Genomic DNA, 19093 nt, shown 5'->3' with positions numbered 1-19093 from the left:
GATCCTCTAAACGGTGGCCATCAAAACTTCTTTCAAATGTGTGTTTTCCCTCTGCATTAAGACTGTTGTACAATGCCTGGACATGCGTATCTCTTTCCCTGTGCGACACTCACAACTTGAAGGCGCCAGGCTGAACAATTGAATAGGCAAACAATCTACTATGGGGTTGTCTGATCGCTTACTCGCGTTTTTGGCTGTGGAAAATGAAATGCGGACAACCATTTGTCATTAGATAATTCAAATAACCAACGCAGGTACCGGGTCTCCGCCTGGCTCTAATTTGGAGAGGTGCCGAGTCTCGGACCCGGCGCGACCCTGCCCGATAATTAAAGCTGGGTGAGAAAGGCCCCTGGAACAGGCCTGTTAACATGGAGTCCTACACCAGACTTGCAGACAGAGGTTCCTACAGCCCAGTGACAGGTTACAGACAGACTGGTTCCCAAACCAAATTGACAGGTTACAGACAGACATGTTCATACAGCCCAGTGACAGGTTACAGACAGACAGGTTCCTAGAGCCCAGTGACAGGTTACAGACAGACAGGTTCCTACAGCCCAGTGACAGGTTACAGACAGACAGGTTCCTACAGCCCAGTGACAGGTTACAGACAGACAGACAGGTTCCTACAGCCCAGGGACAGGTTACACAGACAGGACTAACCCATAGACACAGTTTACCGGCCGACGAGGCAGACACAAACAAGCATACAGACAGACCGACAGACAGACAGACAGACGAACGGAGATAGGACAGACAGACTCTTAGCCACAGTTCCAAAGTGTTGAGGAACATTCCTTCCGTCGTCTGATCTAGAGTAATCTACAGAATGTCAGAGAAGAGGGAGACCACAGAAACAGGAGTTTCCTTCTCCTCTCTTGAAGCAGTTCTGATGCTAATTGAATACAAGCATCAAATAGCTGTAAAAAAAATAAATAATAAACTTCTAAAAACAGGAGGTGCTGCCAATTTCACATCAGCCATTAATCATGCCGCCTCTGTAGGGCAAATGTATGCATACTACCTTTTCTCAATGTGTGTGTAGACATACTGTCATTTGCCATGACGGCACTTTTTAAGGTTCCTTCACTCACAGATGTGTGACAGAGAGAGAGAGAGGCAGGGGTCCATCTCTCCCCCATCCCTGCTTACATTACTTGTGCAAGTGGACAGGGCATTCATCTGATCCAGCGGGCGTGACCACAGGCCGTCACGTGCTACTATAGGTGTGACTGGGACAGAACGGGACGTCACATGCGCACAGGCAGGGAGGCACACATACACTACATACAAGGCGGCACGTGAAGGCACAAACCCTCACACAGAAGCGTGATAACATTCTCACACAATTCATGTTTGCCGAATTAAACTCCCCCCACAAACATACAGTACATAACACACTTTAAGACATGCATCCTCACACAAACGCATCGCACTTGCTCTCACACACACACACCCACACCCACACACACACACACAAAAGGGAGCTGGACCGGACTACTGTGACAACACTCCCATTCATCACCCTGCCTGCCTCTGGAGACAGTGCATCCCCCTCACAGTGACAGGAGTCAGAGTACTGGGAAGACACAATACAGCATACAGCATCACACATGCACAGAGCTCAGCATACAGCACACACAAGCACAAGGCACGGCCTGTGTGTGCATTCGCTACCACAGAGCTAGCGCAGAGGGGCGTGTGTGTGGTGTGTGTGGAAGGGGGCGGGGAGACATATATTATTCATTTGCATGCGATCGCATGAACTGAGTCTCTGGTGGAGAAGATAAGCAGCTTCTTTATTTCAGCCTTCTGTGTGTGTGCGGGTGTGTGTGCGTTCTCTCCCCTATCTGACTGTACACGGAAGCGACAGACAGAGACAAACCGAGACGGAGAAGTAAAAAGGGGGGGGAATTACAAAAAAGGAGAAGCGGAAGCTGAAACAAAGGAAGGAACTAGGAGACAGGGGATGAAGGGAAAGGGAAGAGAGGAAGGAAACCAAAATGGGGAGAGAAAGATGAGGGAGGGAGAAGAAAGGGAGATCAAAAGGTTTATCTCCCTACTTTCTCCAAAATACACCTTTGTAACACCAATGAGGTTCTGGGAGCACCCTGAGACACTCCGGAACATATATGACCCATCTGTAACACTGCTTTGACTTCTCAGTCTAGCCAATAGCACACACTATACTTTACCCCATCAACTGTCAACCTGACCCTAGAGTCTCTCTCATTTCCCCTGATATGTACTGGAATTAGTGAGCAGTGGCACAGACAAATATAAGACCATATTTTAACTGTCTATGTTAGCCAGACATTAGCGGTCAAAAGTAGCGTGGATGGCTTTGTGATAAAATAAATTAAAAATGAATGACAGAGCGAAAACAGGTTTTTAGATTTTTGGGCAAAAAACTGAAATAACATTTACATAAGTATTCAGACCGTTTGCTATGAGACACGAAATTAAGCTCAGATGAATCCTTTTTCCATTGATCATCCATGAGATGTTTCTACAACTTGGAGTCCACCTGTGGTAAATTCAATTGATTGGACATGATTTAGAAAGGCACCTATCTATATATGGTCCCACAGTTAACAGTGCATGTCACAGCAAAAACCAGATCTGTGGAAGGGTACCAAAACAATTCTGCAGCATTGAAGGTCCCCAAGAACACAGTGGCCTCCATCATTCTTAAATGGAAGAAGTTTGGAACCACCAAGACTCTTCCTAAAGCTGGCCGCCCGGCCAAACTGAACAATCGGAGGAGAATGGCTTTGGTCAGGGAGGTGACCAAGAACCTGATGGTCACTCTGACAGAGCTCTAGAGTTCCTCTGTGGAGATGGGAGAATCATCCAGAAGGACAACCATCTCTGCAGCACTCCACCAATCAGGCCTTTATGGTAGGCTGGCCAGACAGAAGCCACTCCTCAGTAAAAGGCAAATGACACCCAGCTTGGAGTGTTCCAAAAAGGCACCTAAAGACTCTCAGACCATGAGAAACAAGATTCTCTGGTCTGATGAAACCAAGATTGAACTCTTTGGCCTGAATACAAAGAGTCACATCTGGAGGAAATCTGGCACCATCCCTATAGTGAAGCATGGTGGTAGCAGCATCATGCCAAGGGGATGTTTTTCAGCAGCAGGGACTGGGAGACTAGTCTGGATCGAGGCAAAGATGAATGGAGCAAAGTACAGAGAGATCCTTGATGAAAATCTGCTTCAGAGCACTCAGGACATCAGACTGGGTTGAAGGTTCACCTTCCAACATGACAACAACCCTAAGCACACAGCCACGACAAAGCAGGAGTGACTTCAGGACAAGTCTCTGAATGTCCTTGAGTGGCCCAGCCAGAGCCCAGACTTGAACCCGATCAAACATCTCTGGAGAGACCTGAAAATAGCTGTGTAGAAAATAACACTCCCCATCCAACCTGACAGAGCTTGAGAGGATCTGCAGAGAACAATGGGAGAAACTTCCTAAATACAGCTTGTAGCGTCATACCCAAGAAGACTCAAGGCTGTAATCGCTGCCAAAGGTGCTTCAACAAGGTACTGTGTAAAGGGTCTGAATACATATGTAAAGGTGATATCAGTTGTTTTATTTTTAATAAATAAGCTAACATTTCAAAAACAGTTTTTGCTTCGTCATTATGGGATAGGATTTTTTTTTATTTTATAAATTTGAAAATAAGGCTGTAACAAAATTTGGAAAAAGTCAAGAGGTCTAAATACTTTCTGAAAGCGCTGTATGTCTATGGGTCCTGGGCATAAAGTGTGTCTGGTGTTTAACTGTGTTTAACATGGTGTTTAACATGGTGTTTGGTGTTTAACTGTGTTTAACATGGTGTTTAACATGGTGTTTAACATGGTGATTAACACGGTGTATGGTGTTTAACTGTGTTTAACATGGTGTTTAACATGGTGATTAACATGGTGTTTAACTGTGTTTAGCATGGTGATTAACATGGTGTTTAACTGTGTTTAACATGGTGTATGGTGTTTAACTGTGTTTAACATGGTGATTAACATGGTGTATGGTGTTTAACTGTGTTTAACATGGTGTTTAACATGGTGTATGGTGTTTAACTGTGTTTAACATGGTGTATGGTGTTTAACTGTGTTTAACATGGTGATTAACATGGTGATTAACATGGTGTATGGTGTTTAACTGTGTTTAACATGGTGATTAACATGGTGTATGGTGTTTAACATGGTGATTAACATGGTGTATGGTGTTTAACTGTGTTTAACATGGTGTTTAACATGGTTATTAACTGTGTTTAACATGGTGTTTAACATGGTGTATGGTGTTTAACTGTGTTTAACATGGTGTTAAACATGGTGATTAACATGGTGTATGGTGTTTAACTGTGTTTAACATGGTGATTAACATGGTGTATGGTGTTTAACATGGTGATTAACATGGTGTATGGTGTTTAACTGTGTTTAACATGGTGTTTAACATGGTGTTTAACATGGTGATTAACATGGTGATTAACACGGTGTATGGTGTTTAACTGTGTTTAACATGGTGTTTAACATGGTGATTAACATGGTGTTTAACTGTGTTTAGCATGGTGATTAACATGGTGTTTAACTGTGTTTAACATGGTGTATGGTGTTTAACTGTGTTTAACATGGTGATTAACATGGTGTATGGTGTTTAACTGTGTTTAACATGGTGTTTAACATGGTGTATGGTGTTTAACTGTGTTTAACATGGTGTATGGTGTTTAACTGTGTTTAACATGGTGATTAACATGGTGATTAACATGGTGTATGGTGTTTAACTGTGTTTAACATGGTGATTAACATGGTGTATGGTGTTTAACTGTGTTTAACATGGTGATTAACATGGTGTATGGTGTTTAACTGTGTTTAACATGGTGATTAACATGGTGATTAACATGGTGTATGGTGTTTAACTGTGTTTAACATGGTGATTAACATGGTGTATGGTGTTTAACTGTGTTTAACATGGTGATTAACATGGTGATTAACATGGTGTATGGTGTTTAACTGTGTTTAACATGGTGATTAACATGGTGTATGGTGTTTAACTGTGTTTAACATGGTGATTAACATGGTGATTAACATGGTGTATGGTGTTTAACTGTGTTTAACATGGTGTTTAACATGGTGATTAACATGGTGTATGGTGTTTAACTGTGTTTAACATGTTGTTTAACATGGTGAATGGTGTTTAACTGTGTATAACTGTGTGTATAGTGTTTAACATGGTGTTTAACATGGTGTATAACTGTGTGTATGGTGTTTAACATGGTGTTTAACATGGTGATTAACATGGTGTATGGTGTTTAACTGTGTTTAACATGTTGTTTAACATGGTGAATGGTGTTTAACTGTGTATAACTGTGTGTATAGTGTTTAACATGGTGTTTAACATGGTGTATAACTGTGTGTATGGTGTTTAACATGGTGTTTAACATGGTGATTAACATGGTGATTAACATGGTGTATGGTGTTTAGCTGTGTTTAACATGGTGTATGGTGTTTAACTGTGTTTAACATGGTGATTAACATGGCGAATGGTGTATAGCTGTGTGTAAGGTGTTTAACATGGTGATTAACATGGTGATTAACATGGTGTTTAACATGGTGTTTAACATGGTGATTAACATGGTGATTAACATGGTGTATGGTGTTTAGCTGTGTTTAACATGGTGTATGGTGTTTAACTGTGTTTAACATGGTGATTAACATGGCGAATGGTGTATAGCTGTGTGTAAGGTGTTTAACATGGTGATTAACATGGCGAATGGTGTATAGCTGTGTGTAAGGTGTTTAACATGGTGTTTAACTGTGTGTAAGGTGTTTAACATGGTTTTTAACTGTGTGTACGGTGTTTAACATGGTGTTTAACATGGTGTATGGTGTTTAACATGGTGTATGGTGTTTAACATGGTGTATGGTGTTTAACATGGCGTTTAACATGGTGTATGGTGTTTAACATGGTGTTTAACTGTGTGCATGGTGTTTAACATGGTGTATGGTGTTTAACATGGTGTAAGGTGTTTAACATGGTTTGTAACTGTGTGCATGGTGTTTAACATGGTTTTTAACTGTGTGTATGGTGTTTAACTGTGTGTAAGGTGTTTAACATGGTTTTTAACTGTGTGTATGGCGTTTAACTGTGTGTAAGGTGTTTAACATGGTTTTTAACTGTGTGTAAGGTGTTTAACTGTGTGTATGGCGTTTAACTGTGTGTAAGGTGTTTAACATGGTTTTTAACTGTGTGTATGGCGTTTAACTGTGTGTAAGGTGTTTAACATGGTTTTTAACTGTGTGTATGGCGTTTAACTGTGTGTAAGGTGTTTAACATGGTTTTTAACTGTGTGTACGGTGTTTAACTGTGTGTATGGCGTTTAACTGTGTGTAAGGTGTTTAACATGGTGTTTAACTGTGTGTACGGTGTTTAACATGGTGTTTAACTGTGTGTATGGCGTTTAACTGTGTGTAAGGTGTTTAACATGGTTTTTAACTGTGTGTAAGGTGTTTAACTGTGTGTAAGGTGTTTAACATGGTGTTTAACTGTGTGTATGGCGTTTAACTGTGTGTAAGGTGTTTAACATGGTGTTTAACTGTGTGTATGGTTTTTAACTGTGTGTATGGCGTTTAACTGTGTGTAAGGTGTTTAACATGGTTTTTAACTGTGTGTATGGCGTTTAACTGTGTGTAAGGTGTTTAACATGGTGTTTAACTGTGTGTATGGCGTTTAACTGTGTGTAAGGTGTTTAACATGGTGTTTAACTGTGTGTATGGCGTTTAACTGTGTGTAAGGTGTTTAACATGGTTTTTAACTGTGTGTAAGGTGTTTAACTGTGTGTAAGGTGTTTAACATGGTTTTTAACTGTGTGTACGGTGTTTAAATGTGTGTATGGCGTTTAACTGTGTGTAAGGTGTTTAACATGGTTTTTAACTGTGTGTATGGCGTTTAACTGTGTGTAAGGTGTTTAACATGGTGTTTAACTGTGTGTATGGCGTTTAACTGTGTGTAAGGTGTTTAACATGGTGTTTAACTGTGTGTATGGCGTTTAACTGTGTGTAAGGTGTTTAACATGGTTTTTAACTGTGTGTACGGTGTTTAAATGTGTGTATGGCGTTTAACTGTGTGTAAGGTGTTTAACATGGTGTTTAACTGTGTGTATGGCGTTTAACTGTGTGTAAGGTGTTTAACATGGTTTTTAACTGTGTGTACGGTGTTTAAATGTGTGTATGGCGTTTAACTGTGTGTAAGGTGTTTAACATGGTTTTTAACTGTGTGTATGGCGTTTAACTGTGTGTAAGGTGTTTAACATGGTGTTTAACTGTGTGTATGGCGTTTAACTGTGTGTAAGGTGTTTAACATGGTTTTTAACTGTGTGTAAGGTGTTTAACTGTGTGTATGGCGTTTAACTGTGTGTAAGGTGTTTAACATGGTTTTTAAATGTGTGTAAGGTGTTTAACTGTGTGTATGGCGTTTAACTGTGTGTAAGGTGTTTAACATGGTGTTTAACTGCGTGTATGGTGTTTAAATGTGTGTACGGTGTTTAACATGGTGTTTAACAAAGTAACAGGCTAATGTGATGCTGGTATTTCTCTTCACACAGAATAAGTACTCTCCGTTCCTCAATAGTTTAGGGTGGCAGGTAACCCAGCGGTTAGACCATTGGGCCAGTAACCGAAAAGTTGCTGGTTCGAATACCCGAGCCGACAAGTTGAAAAATCAATGTCTCCTTAAGCAAGGCAGGGGTGCCGTAATACTATGGCTGACCCTGTAAAACAACGCATTTCACTGCATGTACCCAGTGTATGTGACAATAAAACATTTTTTGAGCTTTTTTTATTTTTACTTCAAAGAAAAGCCAGGAAACCTCCCCATGCATGTATTAAAATCCTGCAGTGCAGGGATTCATTCAGTGTGTGCATGTGTGTGTGTGCCTGTCCCGTAAAAGAGAACACATTAACATGTAATAAAAGCTGAAGTGTGTTCTCTCTTGTACAAAGCAACTGCACGCGTGCATTTCACCCTGACACACGCACGCACACACCGAGTCAATGAATAAAAAGGGAAGGAGGCACGCACACACCGAGTCAATGAATAAAAAGGGAAGGAGGCAGGCACACACCGAGTCAATGAATAAAAAGGGAAGGAGGCAGGCACACACCGAGTCAATGAATAAAAAGGGAAGGAGGCAGGCTACCAGGTGTTGTGTTTGTGGAAGATATGGCTTTTGTCCACCTAAGCATTTCTTAACACACAGAGCTATCTTCCCCATCCGAAGGAGTAGAGGTCATTGCTCTCCTCCTCTCCTCTCGGTGGAACGGCACATTCAGCAGCAAAACAAAGCGGCCTCCCGCATCACACACAGTAATGAGTCTAATCAAGTAAGACCACAATACAGCAGCCCTCTATGCTTCATTGAGTGGTTATGTGATATTATAAACGGGTTGGTTCGAGCCCTGAATGCTAATTGGCTGACAGCCGTGGTATAGCAGACCGTATACCACGGGTATGACAAAACACATTTTTACAGCTCTAATTATGTTGGTAACCAGTTTATACTAGCAGTAAGGCATCGCGGGGGTTTGTGGTATATGGTCAATATACCACGGCTAAGGACTGTGCCCAGGCACTCCGTGTTGTGTCGTGCATAAGAACAGCCCTTAGCCGTGGTATATTGGCCATATACCACAACCCATCGGGCCTTATTGCTTAATTATGGAACAGTGGGAATGGTCTCCATCTTTAAAACGAGAGGGAGAAAGAGAGAAGGGGAGAGAGAGAGAGGCAGAGAGAGAGTTGGATAGGTGGTGCACGAAAGAGATGGAAGAGAGGAGGGCGGGTAGCTAGAGAGAAAACGAGGGCCTAAGAAAGAAATGTGTGAGGTCATCTCTCCACCAAAGCTCTGCATTCGTTCTGACGATGAAACTCAAATGGACGACTGAAATCTCTCTCGGACAGTTAATGCATGTTTGGAGCGAGCGCAGAGGCCACTCGTCTGAGACAAAGTGATTGCGGTTCTAAGAATAACGGCTAAGTCACAAACACCACACAAGAAAACAGACTGTCGCTGCAGAGCTTGTAATGATCATTTATAAGACCATTCGTTGCAACTAGTGGGTCTCAAGTGAGGCAATCAAGGTCTGTAGGGGAAGAGGGAATGAAAGACGAGGAATGGGCAGACCGACGGTACATTTTTGCATCCTCCATCCTACGTTTCCCATCTTTATCCTTTCCCTCCCTCAATGCTATAGAAAGCTTTGAGGGAGGGAAAGTAAAGACTATAGTCCTTATGATACACAGTGGGGGAGGGGATAGAGGGGACTATGGACTGAGACCTAGTTAGGCCTACAGTGGGTAGAGATAGAGGAGAGAGCAGCCCCAGGGAAAGGAGAGTAACAAACACTCACACACCAGTGGGCAGGGCCAGGGCAGCCTTTGAGTCAGACGGGAAAGGCAGGAAGTGTGTCACTAACAGGAGAAGCACTTCCACCATGGGGGGAGAGCAGGGCAGGCACAGCCCCAGGGCAGGATCACTCACAACACAGAAAGGGCCTATACAGTACACATATCACTCCTAATACACACACAGACCCCGACACAAAATCATGTACATACAGCGGGCCTGAAATGGTCAGGCCCACTCCACTGTATGTACACTGTATGAAGTGATCATACACGGTTTGGTGTGGTGCCTAAATAGCCAATGGGACAACTATCCTATCAAAACCATGACCATTTTTATCATCTTCTCACTCCACCTACGCATTCTATCTCCTTGTGCTGTCCCCGCTCCCTCCTCTTCCTTCCTCCCTCCCTCCTTCTGGGTCTCTCCATCTCTCCTCCAGTCATGTCCAATTCCAGGCGGCGGGCGGGCGGCAACGCCGGTGATGGTGGGATGGGATTTGCGTCTTTAAACTTCATTAGTTCCGCCTCAGCCTGGGGCCTGTAGATTATGACTAATTAAGCAGCTTAACGTGGCTTAAAACCGCCACACAGAAAGGAGAAGAGCCTTATCTGTCAACCTGCTCAAAAGATTTCCTCATTCTTCCTTTTCTTCCAGTGGCAAGCTACACAAATTCCTTCTGCGTGTCCTTTATATGCCAAGGAGATTAGCTTCATGCTCAGGCGGCCGCTTTCGGAGCGGGCAGACACTTCGACAAGACAAACAGGGGGCGTGGATGTGCGCAACATGGCGGGTCGTCCCTGGCAACCTCCCTCTTACCAATAACAAGCAGTAACAGCCTTCATAATGACATCGTCTACACAATGTCATATTTGACAACCAAGGCTGAGGCTACTACTCACCCCCAAAGATACAACCACCCATTTAATGTCACCATTGACAAAAGGTGGTTGAGAACCTGTGACATCGGAGAAACAAGCAGTTTGTGTCGTTTTGACACACAGCACGTGTCACAACGAGGGACCTCTGTCTGTGCTACCTGGAAGTAGCTGGTTGGTGATGGTTAAAGACGCAGAGGAAACAGCAGGACGGCTGACGTCAGCTGCCATATTTCACCCTGGAGCCGTGGCCGTGTCGGCTTTATGTGGCTGCCGGCGTTTGAAGGCGCTGTTCAGACATCAGGGGGTCAGAGGTGAAGTTTTGCTTCAGCGTGTTTGCCATGCCAGGCCACATTCCCTCCCTCAGGCCAGCTTGGAAATTAAAACGTGTACACACAGGCACACACACACACACACCCTCGCCTAAACACAGGTAGTACCTCCGTCACCGAGACAGAATGTTTCTTCATCAATGGATTACACCACTGGGCCTGGCAAGATTGCCACCGCCTCAGAAACTGGTATGTCCTGTTAACGGGATACTTCCGGACTTTATCTACCTCCCTAAAGTCAGATGAACTTGTGGATAACATTTTTATGTCGCTATGTCCCGTATGATGTACGTTATATGTAGTTTCGCTATCCCATGCTAACTAGCGTTAGCGCAATGACTGGAAGTCTATCTACCAAAATGCTAAAAATAGTATCCACTAGTTCATCTGACTCTGGGGAAGTGGATAAAGGGCCTCATTGCCAAAATCCCGAAGTATCCCATTAACCGTAGTTCAACACTCACTGACTGGATCAGAAGACAAGAGTTAGTAGGACTGATGAGAAGACTGTATGGATCCACATAACTTCATCTGTGAAGCTCCATTTCAACCAACCTCTCAAATGGAAGCATTTCCTACCTTGGAGAGAAGAGAAGAAATGGCCCAGAGAGATATTTGGCTGAAAGAGACCTCACTAACACCACACAGGCCCAAATAGAAAAAGGAAGAAATAAAAACAGAGAGAGGTGGGAATGAGAACGTGTGAGTAAAATGAGACAGAGATAAAGACTCGACTAGAGGCAGAGGTGAGAAAGGGAGAGAGCGGAACAAAGGCGAGGTAGAGATGGAGAGATAATGTCAGAGGCTGACTATGTAGTAAAGAGAAAGGGAGAGAGGGACTTGGAGGGGAGAGATCATATCTGATAGGAGGGATTTGCCCATTGCTGGAACAGTAACTTGCTGAAGCCATTCTGCTGAAGTCCATCAGTCCCGATCTGCCGCCAGATTAGAGGACAAAACCCCATCCCTTGCTTCTCCTCCGCCTTGTCTCTATGAGCTGAATTTGAGAGACCTCAACAAACACATCCAGGAGAGAGTAATAATAGCTCTATCAAATCCTGTCTTAAGCCCCAGGATACAACACACTGATGGTGTGTGTGTGTGTGTGTGTGTGTGTGTGTGTGTGTGTGTGTGTGTGTGTGTGTGTGTGTGTGTGTGTGTGTGTGTGTGTGTGTGTGTGTGTGTGTGTGTGTGTGTGTGTGTGTGTGTGTGTGTGTGTGTGTGAGATCTGGAGGTTTGACGTGTATAATCAGTTTTCTCCTCGCGTTCCTTCCCTCGCTTGTCCTTTTTCAGTTTGTGTCCTGTGCCGCAGGCTTTTACAGCACACCTGCGTTCTCGCTCTCTCTCTCTCTCGCTCTCTCTCCCAGCTGTGATTACGTTGCATTATTTACCATAGTACATCAGCCAGCCAGCCCCTAGAGCACAGCCCCACAGTCTCTTTCAGCCCTACAGCAGTCTGAGCCATCAACATCCCCTGCAGCATGCAAAACAACAACTCCTCCACCCTCCAAACAACACAACAGAAAATAGATGACAAGAGAACAAACAAACAAACTGCAGACCAAGCTGTGCAGACATAGTCCTGGAATCGGGTCAATTACGTCATAGAGGAGGAGTGAGACACGGCTGGCTTTCTAAGCACGCTTTTCATGGCAAATCCGAACCCCGTCCCTTTCGCTAACATTTACTAACTCAAACCCTCAACTAAGAACAAATAGTATGTGCACTTGCACTTTTTTTTCTTTCTAGCATGGCCATCTAGTCATCACTGCTCCTCTGGACCTTAGAGGTCAGGGGTTAGAGGTTATAGGATCCCAGTAAGAACCAGAGGGTCTGCACAAAACGCAAATGCTCATTACGTCAAATATCCCTAGATACACTCTCTCCACCCTGCACACACACACACACACACACACACACACACACACACACACACACACACACACACACACACACACACACACACACACACACACACACACACACACACACACACACACACACACACACACACACACACAGTTCAGCTGAAACAGTTCGTAAGAGTTTGTGCATTTTTGTTAGTTTTAGACTTTGGTAAGGTTTTTATTGGTTGTTCAGACACAAAGAAAAGTGTGAGGCAAGTCTACGCCCCTTCATCCGCTATTGGTCAACAGTAGGGATTCTTCAGTAAAGTCTTTGTTGTCGTTCAACGAGAGACGACTCGTTTTCATGCACATTTTTTTCATTTAGAAATACTGCACCAAACATCTTAGTTAGATGTAAAACTGCTCGACTAAGATCTCCTCGGCTGAAACGTCAAAATTAATGACAGATATCTTGAGTTATCTTAGATTAATTCAGACTGTTTTGATACAACTGCGACTCAAAATGGACAAACAGTACTATTGCCACTTTTTTCCAAGTTTTTCAAGTGAATGTCTTTTAAGGGAGTATGCGAGTACACCCGTTCAGTCGGCTAGTCGCCAGCCGAACTGGGGCATGCCGACACCTTTAGAGCGCAGCCCAAACCTGACAAACTCTGAGAAACAGCAAGCTGCTCCTCCCCCTCCACCACCACTTCCCGCCCTTATTCCGGAATTACATCCCGACCCATGAGGACTGCCAAATCCCAAGGGGGCCATGATATCGTCCGTCCATGTCTCCTACGAACTCTGACCACCAGTGATGGTGGGAGAGGCCCCATGGATGTGTTATTGGGCTCAGAGCTACATAAGTTGGATGTGTGTGTACTAAGCATTGCACAATTTCCCAGAAACTGTTCTGCTATGGCAACATAGTGGGACTTTTTGGTAGTGGGCACGATAGGATGTAAAGATGACATAGCACGGGTATGTAACTATGTGCACTCAATGGCCCTCTATTATTAGTGTAAAACTGAGTGTAAAATGCTGTGTATCTGAGTATGTACAGAGGGCCTTCGGAAAGTATTCAGACCCCTTCACTTTTTCCGCAATTTGTTAGGTTACAGCCCAATACTAAAATGGATCAAATGTTTTTTTCCCCGTCATCAATCTACACACAATACCCCACATTTCTGCAAAAATAAATAAATCCAGAAAATATCACCTTTACATATGTATTCAGACCCTTTACACAGTACCTTGTTGAAGCACCTTTGGCAGCGATTACAGCCTTGAGTCTTCTTGGGTGTGATGCTACAAGCTGTATTTAGGGAGTTTCTCCCATTGTTCTCTGCAGATCCTCTCAAGCTCTGTCAGGTTGGATGGGGAGTGTTATTTTCTACACAGCTATTTTCAGGTCTCTCCAGAGATGTTCGATCGGGTTCAAGTCTGGGCTCTGGCTGGACCACTCAAGAACATTTAGAGACTTATCCCGAAGCCACTCCTGCGTTGTCTTGGCTGTGTGCTTAGGGTCATTGACCTGTTGGAAGGTGAACCTTCACCCCAGTCTGATGTCCTGTTTTCATCAAGGATCTCGATGTACTTTTCTCCGTTCATCTTTCTCTTAATCCTGACTAGTCTCCCTGTCCCTGCCGTTGAAAAACATTCCCACAGTATGATGCTGCCACCACCATGCTTCACCGTAGGGATGGTGCCAGGCTTCCTCCAGACCTGAGGCTTGGCATTCAGGCCAAAGAGTTACATTTTGGTTTCATCAGACCAGAGAATCTTGGTTCTCATGACCTGAGAGTCCTTTAGGTGTCTTTTGGTAAACTTCAAGCGGGATGTCATGTGCCTTTTACTGAGGAGGCTTCCGTCTGGCCAATCTACCATAAAGGCCTGATTGGTGGAGTGCTGCAGAGATGGCTGTCCTTCTGGAAGTCTCCTCCATCGCCACAGAGGAACTCTAGTGCTCTATCAGAGTGACCATCAGGTACTTGATCACCTTCCTGACCAAGGCCCTTCTCCTCCGATTGCTCAGTTTGGCCAGGAGGCCAGCTCTAGGAAGAATCTTGGTGGTTCCAAACTTCTTCCATTTAAGAATAATGGAGGCCACTGTTTTTCTTGGGGACCTTCAATGCTACAGAAATGTTTTGGTACCCTTGCCCAGATCTTTGCCTTGATGCAATCCTGTCTCTGAGCTCTACGGTCAATTCCTTCGACCTCATGGCTTGGTTTCTGCTCTGACATGCACTGTCAACTATGGGACCTTATATAGACAAGTGTGTGCCTGTCCAAATCATGTCTAATCAATTTAATTTACCACAGGTGGACTCCAATCAAGTTGTAGAAACATCTCAAGGATGATCAATGGAAACAGGATGCACCCGAGCTCAATTTTGAGTCTCATAGCAAAAGTTCTGAATATTTATTTACATAAGGTATTTCAGTTTCTTATTTGTAACAAATTTGCAAAAAGGTCTAAAAACCCATTTTGTCTTCGTCATTATGGGGTGTTGTGTGTAGATTGATGAGGATTATTATTTTTTTTTTCATCCTTTTAAGAATAAGGCTGTAACGTAACAAAATGTGGGAAAAGCCAAGGGGTCTGAATACTTTCCGAAGACACTATGTGCACCAATGTATAATTCAGGCAATCTCTGGTTCAAGGGCAGGCTAGTCACAAAAAAACCTGAATATAAAACCTCCACAGAAACAGGCAACTGACCTACACTCGAAGCAACGTGACAAACCAGACATGTTTATGTCAACACCCCATACCTCCCTCTCTCGTCATCACACCCTCCAGTCATCAAACCAGTCAGTCACAGTGTAATAGAACAACAGGCCTAGCTCATCCCAACCAGACGGACAGCATTCTGAACCACCTTTAACCTGATTGGGTGACGAGGCCTCCGTTTTGTTCCCCTGCGTGGCTGTGACTAATCCAAGCCATAGCGTGGAAGCTTGCTAGCGCCCTGAACAGCCCCCTCCACATTTCAAAACAACCGTCCCACAGGAATGTTTTCATTCTTCAGCCATATTTCCCCCTTTTATCTCTGTGACTTATACATGACCAACATGGTGGAAAATAACCTCAAATAGAGACAGAGTTCTGGTCATTTTCCTCTCCTTGAACCAGACAATGAGTACGTTTACATGCACACTAATAATTTGCTAAACAAAGTATGGCAGTAGGCCGAGTGTGGCACTAGTCATGTAAACACCTTACTCTGTTTATCTTAAATCGGCATTAGGTCAAAATCGGAATAAGCATACGCCAATTAAAACACCTGGTTTTCTGAGCAATCTGTCAAATGATTAGGACATGTAAACCCCTTAAAATCGGAGTTCCGGCCTCCCTCTGTGTAAGTGAAATGAGTTTGGAAAAACGGAAAGAATGTGTCTCAGAAATAGTTCACATAAAAAATGGGTTATGTCCGAACTCAGAAACAAATCAGCTTCCCTTAAATAGCACGGTCGCTGTGGCATGACATTTATTCTGATCGCCGATTTTCTGCATTTATAAGAGTGCCGTCAAGTAGCCTGATTTCAGATGTGTCCATGTAAAAGGATGAAATCGTTCTTGCAAAGCCTGTAAACGTTTGAATCGAACTAGCTATTATATTAATCTGACTATCCACAATAATCGCATTATTGTGTGTATACAACTGTACCCAATGTCTAGATCTGAGCTTCAGCTCAACTAGGTGCCCTCCCTGGCATGGGGGTGAACTCCAATGATGAACCACTTGCAAAAGACGGTCCTGCCCTTATCTGCCTTTAGTCTTTGGCCTAGAACCTACTCGCTAATGTGATGTTTTACTCGCTCCATCAACCAAGTCACAATTTCTTCAGTTTTCACAGGGCCGTTACAAAATGGTGGCGCTCCAAGTCCTCCAAACTACACAGGAAAAGAACTGTGACGTAAGAGCTTTGGACCCTGGGAATCGGGGTACCGAAAGATCACTTCCCTCAATTGATGAGCCACATCACCTCCCAAACACCACAGCTAGCCTAAAGCATAGGCCTGTTAGGGTCACTTCCTTGGGGTAATAATGGATCTTGATGTGACAACGTGTTATTTGTTGCCACTACATTGGCATCTCACAGCGATCATTCAAAATGTATTCTTGAACATATTGACAACAAAGAAGAGACTTCTAATACAGGGTATTTGCACAGGATGGTCTGAGAGACACTAAAGCGCGAGGGCGAGAAAGGGGAGAGGAAAGAGATAAGAGAGAGGAGAGAGGAGAGAGACAGTTTGAAGCGGGCGTAGTCGTGCGGCACATGACTCCTGTCCGCGGAGCGCCCCATCCATCTTCCGGGAGGCGGCGCTTGCGGTTTTATGACCGTTTTCCCTGCTGCGCGGTGATAGCACTGACATCATTAGCTAAGTGGTGGCGGGATGGCAAGACGTGTTGGGCCGATCGATACCGCCAGGCAAGCCATCCTCAAGCAGAGGCCCGCCAGCCCTGGGCCTGGAACCGGGACAGATAGGGGATGTGGATGTGTCGAGCGCTATGCTAAAGATTGGCGATGAACATCCACCTTATCTTCTACCCTTAAAAAGGATATGATGTCCTCTGTCACACAGTCATGTAATAGCCATAACAACTCTGAGCGATACGTTATGGAGAGACTTAGGTAGCACTGGGTGGGGGAAGGTAAAGACGGGTCAGCGGTAAAGCTGTGTGTGTGTGTGTGTGTGTGTGTGTGTGTGTGTGTGTGTGTGTGTGTGTGTGTGTGTGTGTGTGTGTGTGTGTGTGTGTGTGTGTGTGTGTGTGTGTGTGTGTGTGTGTGTGTGTGTGTGTGCTACCTAGATGTACTTATGATTGCTTTAAAAGAAAATCCTGCTGTCCCTGGACTTCATTGACAACATATCAGCGTCCAATCCCTAAGTATCTGTGCTCCGAGTTGAAATCCACGAGGTTAAAAAAAATCCATCCCTAAGTAGGTAATCATTTGGAAGGTAAAAGTGCATTGAGCAAGCTTCCAGTTACAAATAGATCATCACATGCCACCACTATTCGCTAAATGTTATTTTTGTGTGTGTGCACTTAACCTGCTGAGCGTGTGCGCGTGTGCACACACATACGTGTGTTAGGGGCAATTCCACGGTTACAGAGTGACGATGACTCACGTTTTCACTTAAGAAATGTATGAAAAGGAAAATCCTCTGATTGCAAAGTTTAACAAACCATACACCTATATGCAGACGTCTACCTTTAACAATTGCCACTGAACATTCTGCTAAAACACATTCATTTGAGGAACGGTGCAGATGCAAAGTTTGGTAACAGAATGATGGTAAAATCTCCCTCTGTTTTTTATGTAACCAATATCTACTCCGAATTAAGACAAAAATGTCTGCAGAAAGAATTGGGCATCAGCTGCAGTTGAAGTCGGAAGTTTACATACACTTAGGTTGGAGTCATTAAAACTCGTTTTTCAACCACTCCACAAATTTCTTGTTAACTTCTTGAGAATACAGGGGGTGCTGTTTTCGCATTAGCATAATTGCCTCTACAGATTAAACTGCCTCTTATTCAATTATTGCTGTTACTATATGCATATAACCATATACCATTGGATAGAAAACAAGCTATGGTTTCTAAATCCGTTTCAATTTTGTCTCTGAGTGAAACACAAGTCGTTTGACAGCACATTCCCTGAGCAAGAAGAAGATTGCAAGATGTGTATGCTCGCTTCAACGCTCTGCCTATATATGGTCACGCCACCTATGACCCGAAACACACTTCATTCGTCTTCCTCTGGGTGTCAGGAAGACGTCAGAGGAGAAATTTTTTGTTTATCTTGTACTGACGTGAAATAAGACCTATTTCTTTAGCGTGACCGACAACTTCCGGTTTTCTGAAACGCGCGTTTTAGAGGTGCAATTGTCTTTTGTTATGCTGACGTTACGGATGAAAACTATCTCCGTCTCGAAGTTTGTTTGATACATGTGACCATATCATCGTAATGTATGTTTTTTCAATATAGTTTAATCAGATTATTTGAATTTTTTCGGGAGTTTTGCCGTGTTCCGTTCTGTGAGTTTTTTAACTTTGGACAGGGACCGTGCCAGTCGACCAGTACCCAGGCTAAATGAAGAGGGAAAGTTGCCATTGTGAATGGATTGAACGACTCATCAGGACTAAGGACACCTTGATCAACATTCTGATGAAAGATCAGCAATAGTAAGACCCAATTAACGATGTTATTTCATATATCTGTCGTGCATGTGAACTGGTCGGGCGCGCCCAGCTGGTTCTGGCTGGCGTGGCTATGCTAATTTAGCGCTACATTTTGTTTTCGCTATAAAACATTTAATAAATCTGAAATATTGTTTGGATTCACCAGATGTTGGGCTTTCAATATCTGTACGCTGTGTATTTTTTCTGAAATGTTTTAAGACAAGTAATTAGTTATATAACGTTGGTCTCTGTAATTGTTCTAGCTGCATCAGCACTATATCAGATTGCAGCTGCAATGTAGAACTGTGATTTATACCTGAAAAATGCACATTTAAAAAAAAAAAACTATGCTATACCATAAATATGTTATCAGACTGTCATCTTATGAATTTGTTTGTTGGTTAGTGGCTATATATATTTTCATTTAGTCG

General features: G+C 43.6%; 1 protein-coding gene across 1 annotated transcript in view; it reads right to left on the bottom strand.

The window, feature by feature from the left end:
- The window catches only part of LOC129821852 (rho GTPase-activating protein 35-like), an 87501-nt gene that overhangs the window by 48297 nt on the left and 20111 nt on the right, over positions 1–19093 (bottom strand). The gene's annotated exons all lie outside the window — the stretch shown is intronic.

This window comes from Salvelinus fontinalis, chromosome 24 (assembly GCF_029448725.1).
Source record: "Salvelinus fontinalis isolate EN_2023a chromosome 24, ASM2944872v1, whole genome shotgun sequence".
Lineage (NCBI taxonomy): Eukaryota > Metazoa > Chordata > Actinopteri > Salmoniformes > Salmonidae > Salvelinus > Salvelinus fontinalis.
This window is presented reverse-complemented; position numbering and strand designations above follow the sequence as displayed.